The sequence below is a fragment of the Heterocephalus glaber genome, unplaced genomic scaffold (assembly GCF_053883595.1).
Source record: "Heterocephalus glaber isolate CG9 unplaced genomic scaffold, H.glaber_assembly_v1.0 deba00001431, whole genome shotgun sequence".
Lineage (NCBI taxonomy): Eukaryota > Metazoa > Chordata > Mammalia > Rodentia > Bathyergidae > Heterocephalus > Heterocephalus glaber.
In genome coordinates this window covers 1,338,271-1,352,604 of record NW_028258295.1, presented here as the reverse complement: position 1 = coordinate 1,352,604, position 14,334 = coordinate 1,338,271, and positions in this window count along the sequence as shown.

The following is a 14,334-nucleotide window of genomic DNA, read 5'->3' as shown; positions in this document are numbered from 1 at the left end:
AAATACTTCTTCAGGTTTAACTAAATCCTTCTCCCTGCAATGTGAGTCCACTGCTATTCTCCAAGGATTCAAAGAACAGCTGCCTGGCACCTTGCCAGTCACACCATTTCTGGTTCCCATTGTTCAGGGGAGGAAATGGCTCTGGGCTTTTGCTGATTGGCTTCCCAGCACCCATCCAGAACTCCAGACTCCTCTGAGGGATTGCTTTGCTGTCACATCAGGTAAGTATATGGGGCATTATTTTCCCAGGACTCTAAAGTCATCATCACTGACTTACGTCCCTCTAAAAATGAATTCTTGTGAGGGGCTTTGAGAGATGATACAAAAGAATGCTCTACATCTTTATAGTGATTACCTAATCTCTGTGCATGTGGAAGTTCCACTTATGTTATAGGTATTATAACTGTCATTTCAAAGATAAAGAAAGGGGTTCATTCAACCAGTTTGACTCAATCAAAGGCTGCACAGTTAAGAAGAGGGGAAGTCAAGGGCCACGAACACTGGCACTTCAGCTTCAGTGCTGATTCACATGTCACCCAATATGCTTCCTGGGGAGGAACCACAAAAAATAATAATCCTGTCCTTGCAGTTTGTTGTTAATCCAATAAATAAGAGAGGCTAGTACACAAGAAAATGAGCATAAAGTCTCACTGAAAACTACAAATAAATGTGGTCTTCAGTCACAAAAACAATGAGATTGGTTAGAGTGGTAGGGGTGGAGGTATAGAACAACAAGAAAGCCTCATGGTACACATGGCACTGCAGGGTGGTGAGGGCAGGTTTCGGAGGCAGAAAGACCTGATTTCCAGGTCTTGGACTAACATATGCTGTGTGACATTGACAAGTTGGCTCACCTCTGAGCTTCAGTTTCATCACATATAAGATAAGGATAATCTCTTTTTCATGGGATTACTTTGAGAAGTAAATGAAAGAATTAATGTAAAGTGCTTAGCACTGGGCCTGACAGAAAGAGCTAAATAAATGTTTACATAGTAACGATTCATATTATGGAGTAAATAGAGCAATGAAATTGAATGGAGTTAAATTAGGGAAGGTTTCATGGAGGAAGCAAAAGTGCAGTAAGAATTTGGTAAGAATTTTTTTTTAATGTGGTGCTAGGGATCAACCCAGAGCCTTGTATATGCTAGGTGAGAGCTCTACCACATAGTTCCTATGAAAGGGGTTTGAAAGCAGATTATATCTTAGGGAAAAGACAAGAGAGAATGCTACTTCTTTGCCTTCTGCCTTTCATAGGGAGACCATGTTGGTCTTTGAACAGGAATGTCCATACAATCTATCCCCACAGATTTTTTGATTTTTTAAGCCACATTGTGGTACAGTAAAATATCAGTATGCCTTAGGAGAGACTGGATGGATGACTTACAGGACACATGGGGAGATATGTCAAAGCAAATTCCTTCCGAGAGTGAAGAATCACTTCAGTACAACTCCATTCAAAATTGAGAGTACTATAATGTTGAGCTATTTAGTGTGGATAACTTCTTAAAAAGTTAAATCTAGTGACTTGATTTGCTTACCATAGATCTACTGCTTCTGATAAAAATGGGAGAGGTGACCTCTCAAAGACTGCAAATTATTGGAAATAGGGATATTGAATTGTTGAAACTTTCTTATTGATTGGTTAAGTAGATCATTTGCTAAATGGAAATCTTATTTTAAAAGAGTACATTTAACAGAATTAATAGGTAAACTGATAAGACAAAATGTTAGAAGTAACCAAAAATGCCCTAATTAATTGGAGATTTATAAACAAGCCCCAAAGAGTAAGGAATGAGAGAGGGAAATTACTGGATGCTCTTAGGGATTGTGGCAACACTGCTTTTGACATCTGCCCAATTTAGTATGGATTTATGGAACACAAACCACAATGCCACAACTATTTCCAAAGGCATGTAAATCAGGATACACTTTTGGTTGGTGTCTGGCAAGCTGTTTAAAGTGCCCAGACCAAAGGATTGTGGGGAGTCCACCCTGTGCTTGGGTGCTGCCAATGATGTGGGTTCCTATGGCTAGTGAAACAAAGCCAGGGAGTTCCATGTTCTGCACTGCCTAAATGTTGCTCTTGCTTGCTGGCAACATGGAGAGAAGCACTGAGGAACTCAGCATAACCTGATTTGAAAGAGTGTTGCCTCCAAATAGGTGCTTAAATTAGTTAAGTGAGAGGAATAGTGGGGAGGAAGAAAGTCACATTTATTTAAAATCCACTCTGCGGGTCAGTTTATGAACATTGTTTTATTTAATCCTCTGAGCAATGTGCAAGATAAGAATTGTTAAATTCACTTTACAAAGCCTTAATGGTAGGGCTTAGATTTGAACCCAGGTCTGATTAACTCAAAAATCTATAAAGTCTTCAGTCTTTTCATTTTACGCATTTACCTCAGGGAAACAAAATATAATCTAGTTTCACTAAGACATCAGGGTATATGGATTAGACTAAATGAGCTTGGGCTGCAAAGTTAGTGCTACATTATGAAGATATGGAATCACTGAGCATCAAGTTAAGAGATCTAGAGTTTATTTCATAAGCAATGGGACATCAAAGAAGGTTTTAGGATGGGTCTGGGGTCAGGGTAATGAGAATTTTTCTTCCTGATGTTAGAGTGGAATTCATCATAAAAAGGAGTAATGAAAGATGAAATGGAAAAATAAATAAAAAGAGAAACAAATCCTAACTGTGACAAGCTAGTAATAAAGGTTTGAACCAGGTGGCAATTAAAGACCTGGAAAATCCTTGTCATGATCTTTTCCTGTTGTTGAATTCTCCACCTTTGCATTTAATTTCTTGTCTTGCCTGTTGGATTCATTCTCCTGGGTTTCATGGGGTTGTAATCCTCATTGTCGTTTCCTAGGACACTGTTTAAAATTTCTTGGAGTGCTGGTTTGGTATTTGTGAAGTTCCTTTAGTGTTCTTTGTCATGAATGTATCTTATTTCTCCATCAATTTTGAAAGATAGTATTGCAGGGTACATCAATCAGGGCTGGAGGTTGTTTTCTTTTGGGGCTTGAAATACTTCACTCCAGGCTCTTCTTGATTTGAGGGATTGTGTTGAGAAGTTTTCTGTGATTCTGATGGTCTTTCCTTTGTATATGATTTGTTTCTTTTGTCTAACTGCTTGTAATATTTTGTTCTTCTGTTGAGTTTCTAGAATCTTAACTATTATATGCCTAGGTGTAGTTTTTTTTATCATGTCTAGTTGGAGTCCTATATGCCTCACTTATCTGCATGTCAAGTTCTTTTCCCCTGCTTGAAAAATTTTCTGCCATTACTTCTGTGAACAGTTTTTTATGTCATTTGCACTATCTCCTGTTTTTTCATTGACTCTGATCAGTCTTATAATATTCTTTCTTGCATCATCTAGCAGCTGCTGGATTGATTTCTCATGATTCCTTACTATTTTTAAGAAATTTTTCTTTTCCTGGTCACTAATTGCAATCCTCTCTTCTATATCTGATATTCTGCCCTCACATTGGCTCATTCTGCTGTGTAAACTTTCAATGGAGTATTTAGTCTGAATATCTGTTTGCATCTGCTTTATGGATTCCATTTCTTTCCTATGCATGTTTCCATATGACACAGCTATTTCTCTGCTGAGTATACTCCCCAAAGAATTAAAAGAATCATACCACACCGATATATGTGGAGCCATGTTCATAGTGGCAGTTTGTAATAGCTAAAACTTGGAAACAGCCCAATTGGCCATCAACTGAAGACTGGATAAAGAAGATGTGGTTCTTTTATACAATGGAGTACTATTTATGCATAAAGAATGAGAAACAAGAGACATTTATAGCTAAATGGATGCACATTGAGGCCATACTCTTAAGTGAAATAAATAGGACACACATGTGTAAGTACTGAATAGTTTCCCTGGTATGAGAAATTAAAAGTGTAGATAAGGACTAAAAGTTATAATAGGTAATGTGAAATAGGAAGAAAAGGGGCAAAGGGGAAGGGGAAGTGGGAAGGGTAGGGGACTAATAAGGGAATGGAATTAATATGAGAAAATGAAAAAATGGAAACAAAGTCTTTGTAAATATAGAGGAGTGGAGTGGTTGAAGGGAAGGCAGGGGAATGGGAAAAAAATAAGAACCAAGATTCAACATATAAAGGTACAAGTCCCCAATGATGAATGTAACTATATTGTATACCTAAAATGTACCAATAAACTTAATGAAAAAAAGAAGAAATCAACCAATAACAAATGCTGGCAGATTGTGGGGAAAAGGGACCCTTCTCCACTGTTGGTGGGAGTGTAGACTGGTGCAACCACTGTGGAAATCAGTATTCAGATACCTAAAAAATCTAGGACTAGAGGAACCATTTGACCCAGTTATTCCCCTGCTGGGTATCTTCCCAAAAGAATTAAAAGAATCATACCACACTGATATTTGTGGAGCCATGTTCATAGTGGCAGTTTGTAATAGCTAAAACTTGGAAACAGCCCAATTGCCCATCAACGGGAGACTGGATACAGAAAATGTGTGTGTGTTTTTAAAAAATAAAATGGAGTACTACTCAGCCATAAAGAATTAGAAACTGGAGACATTTATAGCTAAATGGATGCACATTGAGGCCATACTCTCAAGTGAAATACAGAGGACATACATGTGTAAATACTGAATAGTTTCTCAGGTATGAGAAACTGAAAGTGTAAATGAGGATCAAAATGTACAATAAATAATGTGAAAAGGAAGAAAAGTGGCAAAGGGGAAAGAGGTGGGAGGGGTAGGGGAAAGGAAAGAAGGGAATGGAATTAATATGAGAAAATGGAAAAATAGGAAGAAAATCTTTGTAAATAGGGAGGAATGGAGGGGTTGAAGGGAGGGCTGGGCAAGGGCGAAAGATGGGAACCAAGAGAGGTTATGTAAAGGTGCAAATTTCCAATGATGAATGTCATTTTATTGTATACCTAAAATATAGCAACGATTAGAATGAATAATCGATAATGCAGAATAGGAAGAAAAGATCCAAAGGGGTAGAGGTAGTGGGAGGGGCAGGGGAAAGGAAAGAAGGGAAAGGAAAAATTATGAGAAAAGAAAAAAATGGAAACAAAGTCTATGTAAATAGGGAAGGGTGGAGGGGTTGAAGGGAGGACAGGGGAATGGGGAAAAAAATAAGAACCAAGATATATCATGAAAAGGTACAAATTCTCAATAATGAATGTCATCATATTGTATACCTAAAATGTACCAATAAAATTAATGAACAAAAAGAACTGGAAAACAAAATAGTGTGGCAGATTACATTTTGCCAACATGGCCATAAATTTCTCATCCTGATTGCTCCTCTAGATATCTGTCACTCTCCATCAAGGAGTAGAATTTATTTTCCCTCCCATGAACCTGGAATTCTCTTTGGTTTTAGAACATATAAACTAACATTTTACTTTATTTTATTTTATGCTGCTGATCTAACACAGGACCTTACACATGCCAGGTAAGAGCTCTACCACTGAGCTACATCCTCAAACCTCATATTAATACTTTAAAAGTTGTTTGGAGTAGATTCTTCTTTCTTCAGCAGCAGTATATTTACCTTTCTTGGTTATTATTTTTAAAAGGAGTTTGCATTCTTGAAGCATACAACGATATTAAAACCAGAGAGTCTACATTATGCTGTGAGACATGGGAATCAAAATTGAAGGAAAATTTTGTCACAGTAATGGAGTGCTATGGTACCATGTAAAAGCACATATAATGCAGAATATGGCATAAGTCAAAGTTTCATTAGTAAGTTGGCCCTTATTTAAAGGAGCATTGAAATTAGAGCTAAGACATTTTGCCCAGTGCATGGGTGTCTTATAGGTTAAAGTGCAGAACCCAGAGTTAACCAGACAAAGCATGTAGTTGTCTACCCTGATTAGCTTACTACAGTTCTGTGAGGGACTTGTGACTTCTTTGAATGGAAGAGTTCCCTCTCTCATTTCTTGGAGTAGACAGCTTTTGAAGTTCAAGAAGCAAGAGTCTCCCCTCTCTGAGTGTCAGAGGCTCAGAAATTAGAGGAGGTGGGTATCCAGACCTTTCCACTTTGTCCCGGCACTTCCCCTGCACACTGTGACCTTGCTCAAGTCATTAACCTCTATTATTTACGCATTGGTTCCCAGGGGACAACCACACTGGGCCATTCCTACTGACTGTAAGTCATTTCTTTAAACAAAGTCATCAGTACTTTTGAAAGCCTAAATGTTCTTTTAATAGATAATCATCTCTTTTCCTCCTTTTACTCTCATCAGTAATGCATTTCTTGCCTCAGCATGCCATTTTCAAAGCCTTTGACATTTCCCCACATCTCATCATTGCCTTCATCATGGATCATGCCAATTTGTCAGTTTTAATCTGTCTAAAAACCTGCATCTGACAGCATAAACCTTTTTATTTCTTATATGTTGATACAAAGATTTCACACATTGATTTTTGTGTAGCTCTGATTTCATGCAAGCTAAGCAAACAGTGACAGGTTGGTACTTGGGGTAATGAATGCTCCATCAGATTAATACAAATCAATGGCATTGGCAAGTTTTGGATGAGGCGCAGGGGGTGGGGTCTGGACAGCATGCATTGCCAGAACAAGACAGATGGTCAGAAGCTGACACTCTTACCTCTTTATCTTGATGGGCTTATTAGCAGATTTCTCTCCTTTGGGTTTCATTTGAGTTTCTTGATTTTAAATGGCACCCCATAGATTGCCTACCTCCCCGGAAAATTGCTGACATAGGCTTCTCATGACCTGGCACAGAGAATATGCTACTGTCCAAGGTCTATTTAGCAGCCTGGAGAGCTAGCACTAAGACAGGGATAAGTGAGTACTGGGGTTACTCTTTATCCAATAGGACTATTGGGATCAAAACAGCTAATACTTTTCCATTAAGAACCTGCTTTGCTATAAACCTGTTTAAGATCAGCTCCTATACTGGGTACATTATTTAATCTGCACAAGAACTCCAAAGGCAGATTCTATTATCATTATTATTATTGTTACATTTACTGTTGTTATTGTTACTTTATAGTTGAGGAACTAAAGATGAAGTAATTTGTCTAAGGGGGCACAGCTGGTGAGTGGAACCCACAGGATTTGTCTCTGGGCCACTAGCACGTGAAGCCCGGTGGTTGCCATGAGGCTAACACCACATTGACTTTACCACTGGTCTTATATGCAACAGTGGTGCCTAAACCTTTGAAATATAATTTTCTTGGTCCTGAGTTAACTCCTTACACATCCTTCCTCCCTTCTTGCAGACTTCAAAGACTCTTAGATGCCACTTTTCCCCAAGTTCCCTGCTACCTTTATTTGCAAACATGACTCTTCTCAGGGTTCTTTCTCCTCCAAGACTGACAGTGGAACAGAGCATAATCTTTTCAGCTTCCCTCCTACTCTTCTTGCAAATGAGAATCATCACAGGAAAAAGACAGTAGACATGGCAGCTCAAAGTTTTCATAGACCCTGCAAGATTTTTAGTCATTGATCCAGTAATGAGAGATCTTAACTTCCTATTTTTAATATTTTATTATTGTTTTTTAAAAATGGTATCTCTGTTGTCTCTTAATTGGCTTGGCTACTTCTATTAGAGCTGAAAGATTCAGCTCAAAAAGGTTGCTCAGTAACATTATGAAGCCTAGTCTAAATCTGTTTTGGAATCTGTACTCACATCTGAGTTACTTTTGCATTTTTTCATCCCTTTGCTCCTGGTTGATTTCTCTGATTGAGCACACATCCACCCCACAGCCCCAGAAGATCATTCACATGGCTTCTACTTTAAGCTTACAGATGTTTCTCCATACTCAAAGCAATCTCCTTGACCCTAGCTGCTCCTTTCTCTGTACCCTGATGATCTTCCAGGAAAATGACCACCAGCCAGATTTAGTTCTGCTTTACTTTCATCTGTGTTGTATCAGAATGTCTAAGGAACATCCTTTTCAACATACTCATGCTCTGTCATGTTGTGTCCCCATAACCTTTCCCACTTCTTTAGAAAAACAATGCTTCTCTATTTAGGATTCTTTGACACTACTTTCCTGGTTCTCCAAATCCCATAGTTTCTCCTCTATTTTTTACTACTGTCTAAAGTATAGAATCCACTGCTCACCCTTGCTTTCTGCTTTTCAGACTTTACATCAACTGCCCTCAAGAGGGAATCCAGACACATGGTTTCAATTACCATTGTAATGATGACTCACAAGTCTCCACAACTAGGCATGCTTTCTGCTCTCATCTTAATTCCAAATAGCATCCAGTGGGAAAATTTCAGGCAAAGATTCTGCCATTATCTTTGCATACCCTATCTTCACCTCCCATTTCTTCTTTCCCATTCTTTCAGGCTCATTGGCTTCTGCTTGAACATGTACACTCCAATAAAATCCCTTTGCTCTTTTATCCATTCATCCACTCATTTTATCATTCACTTATTCAATAAACTTTTACCAAATGCCTATTCTGAGTTTGGTTCTAGGCAAGGCACTGCCTATACAACAGTAAATGATATATCCTGAATCTACTATTGAAGCCTATCCATCAACAACATCCCCAGTACAACTCTTTCTCTTGTGGTTCAGAAAGTGTCTAAGTGATTCCTTCAACCTGGTTTCCTGTTCTTCACACTAACATGTTCTTTTTTACTTCTATGCCTTTGTTCTTCTTGTTATTAACTTCTTCTAATCTTTCTGCCATCTGAAAATCAACATTTCCAAGTGCCATGTATTTTAAAAGTATTGACATAGTGCTTTTTCCCTTCTCTGAATTCCTATAGAATTTTGTGATTCAATTGCCCCTCCTCTCCTCGTGATCCTAGGAAGTAGGAAGACATAGCTTGGAATGTTTTGTTAAAAGAAAAGTCTTCGGATTCTTAAATTGTCATAGAAATAGTATATTTTATGAGCAAGGACAAGATTAATTGATTCTTTTACACATCCATTTATTCATTCATTCTGAGATCTTTATGAAAAATGCATGGGGTCCCCCAGGGCATGAGGCTAGGGCCAAGGTACCACAGCTATCTATGCTGCTGGCACCAAGAGCCTGGGGATGGACTGGCCCTGCTGATCTGCAGTCTGGTGGCATTTGCTGATAAGGGTAAAGCCTGCCTAAAGGAGAAGCTAGTACAAGACATAGAACATATGTCCACAGTGAAGGGGCAGATCTCACATGAGATTTATTCTGATGCTCATCCATCTTTAAAATGGGCCTCTTCTAGAGGCTCAGCCTCACTGTGTGGCCAACACACTCACTGGCAATATGGTTTGATGTTTTAAATAGAAGGGACGTGTCACCCAGAACTACTTTTTCTTCAACCTCTCATTAAACAAGTCCCAAGAGACATTCTCCACTTACTCAAACTCTAGTATCTGCACAAGACCCTGCTCACGAAAAGGCCAGCAATGTATGAGGTAGATGACCTTAAAATCATGCACCCATGTTACCCAGAAATATTCCTCTGGCCTCTGAAGACTGGTTCAGATGGTGAGTGACTGGATCTTGGATGACACCAACAGTTCATCCAAGGGCTTTCTACAAGACACCATGAAGACCTAAATCATAGTTACCACATGGCCAAGTGAAAGAGGATATCATAACAATGAGAATTCCTTACTGATCCTCTACCAACAACTAGGGCCAGACATTTTTGTTGATGGGGCTGTCTGTCATCATTCATCATGCTACATTCATTCTCTGAGGTGGAAAGCTTGTTCCAAGTAAAGTTGTCCCATACTTCAAGCCAGAGAGTAGCCCCAGAGTATAGTCCCCAGCTTGACAGGATTTATGATGACCAGAAGTATCAATCTACACAGACTTCCTAAGCTATTAGGTACATGTACAAAGGCATCTGATCTCAAGGATTTGAGGTTAATAGTAGAAAGATTAATGGCTCTACCCTCTAGGATATGAGTCAACAGCAAAGTCCTTTGTGACTCAACTATAGCACACAACTCCATTCACCTGAGGATGTAGAATGGGAGAAAATGAGAAGAGAGGCATTTTCATTAAGAAGACTGAAGCTCAGCGTTCTATGACAAGCAAAGTAATGGCATTATCTTTTATACAAAGAATAGTAGAAAATTTTTATATGAATAGCTTTATATACACTTCAGTTTATTATATTGTAATGGTTACAGTTGGGGTAATCAGTCCCCTCAACTCTCCTTTATCAAATGCTCTGTAGAAGAGAGAAATATAATGGACCTTGGCACAGAGACACCACCAAGCAACATCCCAGTGTGCTACCTGACATCCTTTTAATCTTAGGGTCTGATCTCCCCAGACATGTTATAAACACCTTGAAATCAGGAGTCATGTCTTTGCCACCACTGGTGGAAACACTTAATACAGTGCTGGTCTTGATAATTAGTCAGATGGCTCACCAATATTCCTCTGCCACCAAAAAAGATTTCATTATTTATGTTTACATTGTATAATTATCAAAAAAATAGGATAAATAAAAATAATTGGCTTTCAATTGGCTAAATAGATTTGTTAACACAGTGAATAATTATTTTCCAGTAAATGAATCGGCCTAATTTGTTTAAGTGAAGGTCACAGAGGAAACATCTTGCACCCATAATTTTAAAATATTGATACAAACAAGAAATACAGACAAATAAAGTGCAAAAATTCAGCTCTGGATAAAGAACAAGTTAATTTATAGGCAAACTAATCAATTCAAAACTATAGCAGTTACCAGGAAGGACAAAGAAAATGGGATTGCTTTATCCTCAAGGAGCTCTGAATCAGACTGTGGAGTCTATATATTCATAGCAATTAGGAAATAACAAAGACACTACAGATCCAAAACAAAAAGATATGGAATAAGTCAAACTTTTCAGGTTGAAGAACTCAGATTTTCAGGTTGAAGAACTCAATTTAAAATGATACATTACATATTAACATGCATAATTGATATAAATATAGTTATTAAACCGAAGAAATATATATAATCAAAAGTTTAAGATCATGAATCATTTGGTCACTCATAGGTAAGCACTGTTCATATTTTTGATATATGCTCTATCAGAATCATTTTTGTACCACAATTGGGATTTTATTTATTTTGTTTATTTATTTATTTTTTGGTACTGGGGATTGAACTCAGGTCCTTGCACTTGTGAGGCAGGCGGTGGAATCACTGAGCTAAATCCCCAGCCCACACAATTGGGATTTTAAATAAAATAAAATCATATTATAAAATTGTTTTATAAATGTATACCATATTATTATGAAATAATTCATGTCAATTAATATATTAATAAATATATATTAGTGTATATCATATTATTATTAAAATGCATATCATATTATAAAATTGTTTTAACTTATTTATACTCAACAATATGTTACAAACAAAACTGGAAATATGCTTACCAAATTACAGATGATACAAAGCTAGGGAGGAGATCTTGTGATGAAAGAGTCGCCATCTAGAACAATCCAGAAGATCTTGCCAAGATAGTACAAGGGCAAAACTAACAAAAATAAATTTAAACAGAGGTATCACTCAACTTTCAAAGTGCTAAAGGAACCAAGGCTTTCTCAACAAAAGTAGGATATTGAATAATAGGCCGGGAGAAGTCTCTCTGCAAGCTGTGCCGATCTGGCCATACCTTGAGTTTTGTGCTCAATATTACAACCAATGTTGTCAAGATAAAATAAATAAGATGAAAACTCCACCATGTAAGTCACAACTGTAAGAATTTGAGGTGCTCAATGGAGACTTTAAGGCTGTGAATTCACACACACACACACACACACACACACACACACAGAACTATCCTGTGAAAGAAGGATTTGATGTATGTCGCTTATCTTCAGAGAGCAAAAATAGGAAACCTCTAACATAACCCTCACAGTTAGCTATATTAGTTAGCTTTCTTGTAACTGAGATATAACACCCACACTTAAAGAAGGAAAGGTTTAATTTGGCTCATGTTTCAAGAGATTCAGTACATAGCTGGCAGACTCCAAGGCAGGAAGATCATGGCAGAAGGGTGTGATGGAGCAAAGCTACTCAGTTCAGGGCAGCCAGGAAGTAGAACAGGGGAAGAATACCAGAGAAAAATGAGCTAGGGACCATATACAAGGTCATGCCTCCACAAGGAACCCAGCCATATGCAGGGGAATGCTTTTCTAATTTCCTAGGCATTTCTTATTCCAATGAAGTTGACAAACAAGGATTAATGGTCAAAGCACTCTAGCAGGAATAATTACATAAACCTCTCAGCTGTCCAACAGTGGAAAAGACTGCCTTGGTAATGGAGTTTCTTTTTCTCTGAAAATACTTAACCATAGGTAAGTATACCATAGGTAGAATACGGAATATTGTAAACAGACTCCTACCACTGGTCTTGGAGAATTCTGTGGTCCCTTTCACAGAATATTACCAAACAAAATAACTAACTTTTATTCTTGATTTGTGTGTTATGCATATGTGTTATGCATATGTGTATGCATGAGTATATGGGTGTATAAAATTATGTATATTTCAAAATATTTATATCTCAAGGACCTCCAAAAATAATAATTGGTTGCTTTCCACTTCATGGTATAGAAGAGAAAGGGACTGGGTTTTAAATCTAGTTGCATTTCATACTAACAGTAAGACCTTGGGAAACAAAGATAAACCCATTACTCTTACTTCAAATGTAAAGAAACAACATGCAAAGACACACTGTGAAGATTAAATGACTCATGGATGTTACACTGCTTCATATATATTAGGTACTTAATCCATAGAAATTATTATTATACTGGCCTTTCCCATCCTTATCTCAGCACCTGTCTCTTTCTCCTCTATCCCCAGTATCTCTTCTCACTTTCCCACTTTATCTCTCAAGATGCTACTAGCTTATCTCTGTGTCAGTATACATCTGTCTCATATCTTCTTTGATTCTATAAGTGGCGTTTAAGGAAGATTAGACTGGCAGGGATGTGCAAGGCATAGAACGTAAACAGATTTGTTAAGGAAGGGAAGTAGAACAAGAGAGTGCGGGAGAAGGCCAGCTCTTTTTCCACCTCCAAACCCCTAAGAAAATAGGAACAAACACAGGAAGGAAGACCCATGAGGAAATGATTCTGTCAAAAGAAGAGGAGTAGAAACCTTGGATCAAAGCAAGATCTCACATTGGAAAGGGTCAGAAGGAAATAAGAAACAAGGCAGAAACTGCCACACCTAGAGCAAGTGCAGTGAAAAAGACAGATGGCCTTTAAAAAAAAAATAACAAATGAGTCTCCAATAACTTTAAATTTCTGGGCCTTGGTGAGCCTTGCCTAAGCTTCAACAAAATGGAAATATAAATAGCTAAGAAAGAAGCCAGTGGATAGGAACTGACATAATGGACTATATTGACTCTTGGAGAGATATAAGGGACCTTCTTAAAAGCATGATATTTTACATGATCATTTATCAGGCTTCCTCTGGGTGAATGATCTTTGGGGGAGGTAAGTGGATTGACTAATCTTAGTGTTTTGTTTAAAGTGCAATCTTCATTGTGCTGGAAATCAGCTTTAGTGAGAAGACAGGAGAGGGAAAAGAACACCAACATCCACACCCTGACTTCCGTTCTCCTTCCTTTCTCCTGAAAGGCCTTGATTAGCTGATTCCTCATTTGAAGATGCAACATCCCATGCAACATCTCCTCTAACCCATTACTTTCTCCATCTGGTTCCTTGTGTGAAAAAACCAAGGCATCCTCATCTTTCTGCTGGCACAGGTAAATCTAATCCACAGGGCCTGCAGGTATTTGTGGATATTTGCTCAGTGGTCACCACCACCTGCTAAGAGCTCTCATTCTATCGGAGTTCTGTACTGAGTGATGTAGGCTAGGTTCCATGAACTTACCTCTTCCACTTCTGCTTTGGTGCTGGCAGCTTCCCTCACTGTTCCAGTCCTTTTCTCTGCTTCTTGCCTTCACCACAGCTCTTGAGTGGATTTGGAACTTATTAAAAGACCCAGATGCAGAGGTCAAAACTCAGAATTTCCAGGAATAAGGTCTGAGGATCCGTACTTTCACTAGACCACATCTCATTCTGATACACAGCATAACTTATAAGCTAATGCACTCTGAGTGATTTGTTTAGGACTTAATATAAATTGCTAGGTATTGTATTAATGTTTTATGAGTTAGATCTAGTCTCCAAAAGAAAACCACGATCTCCTTCTCAACTGGGATTACAACATTTTTTTCCTGATATTTCCCATTCCTGGTACAGTGGGAGGTGTTCAGAAAATGTGTCCTATAGATGATACTATGATAATTTGGGTTTTGTTTATTTTGTAGGATGACAAGTTGAGGATGTGTAGTTTTACATGACTAAATCTTAGTAAAATT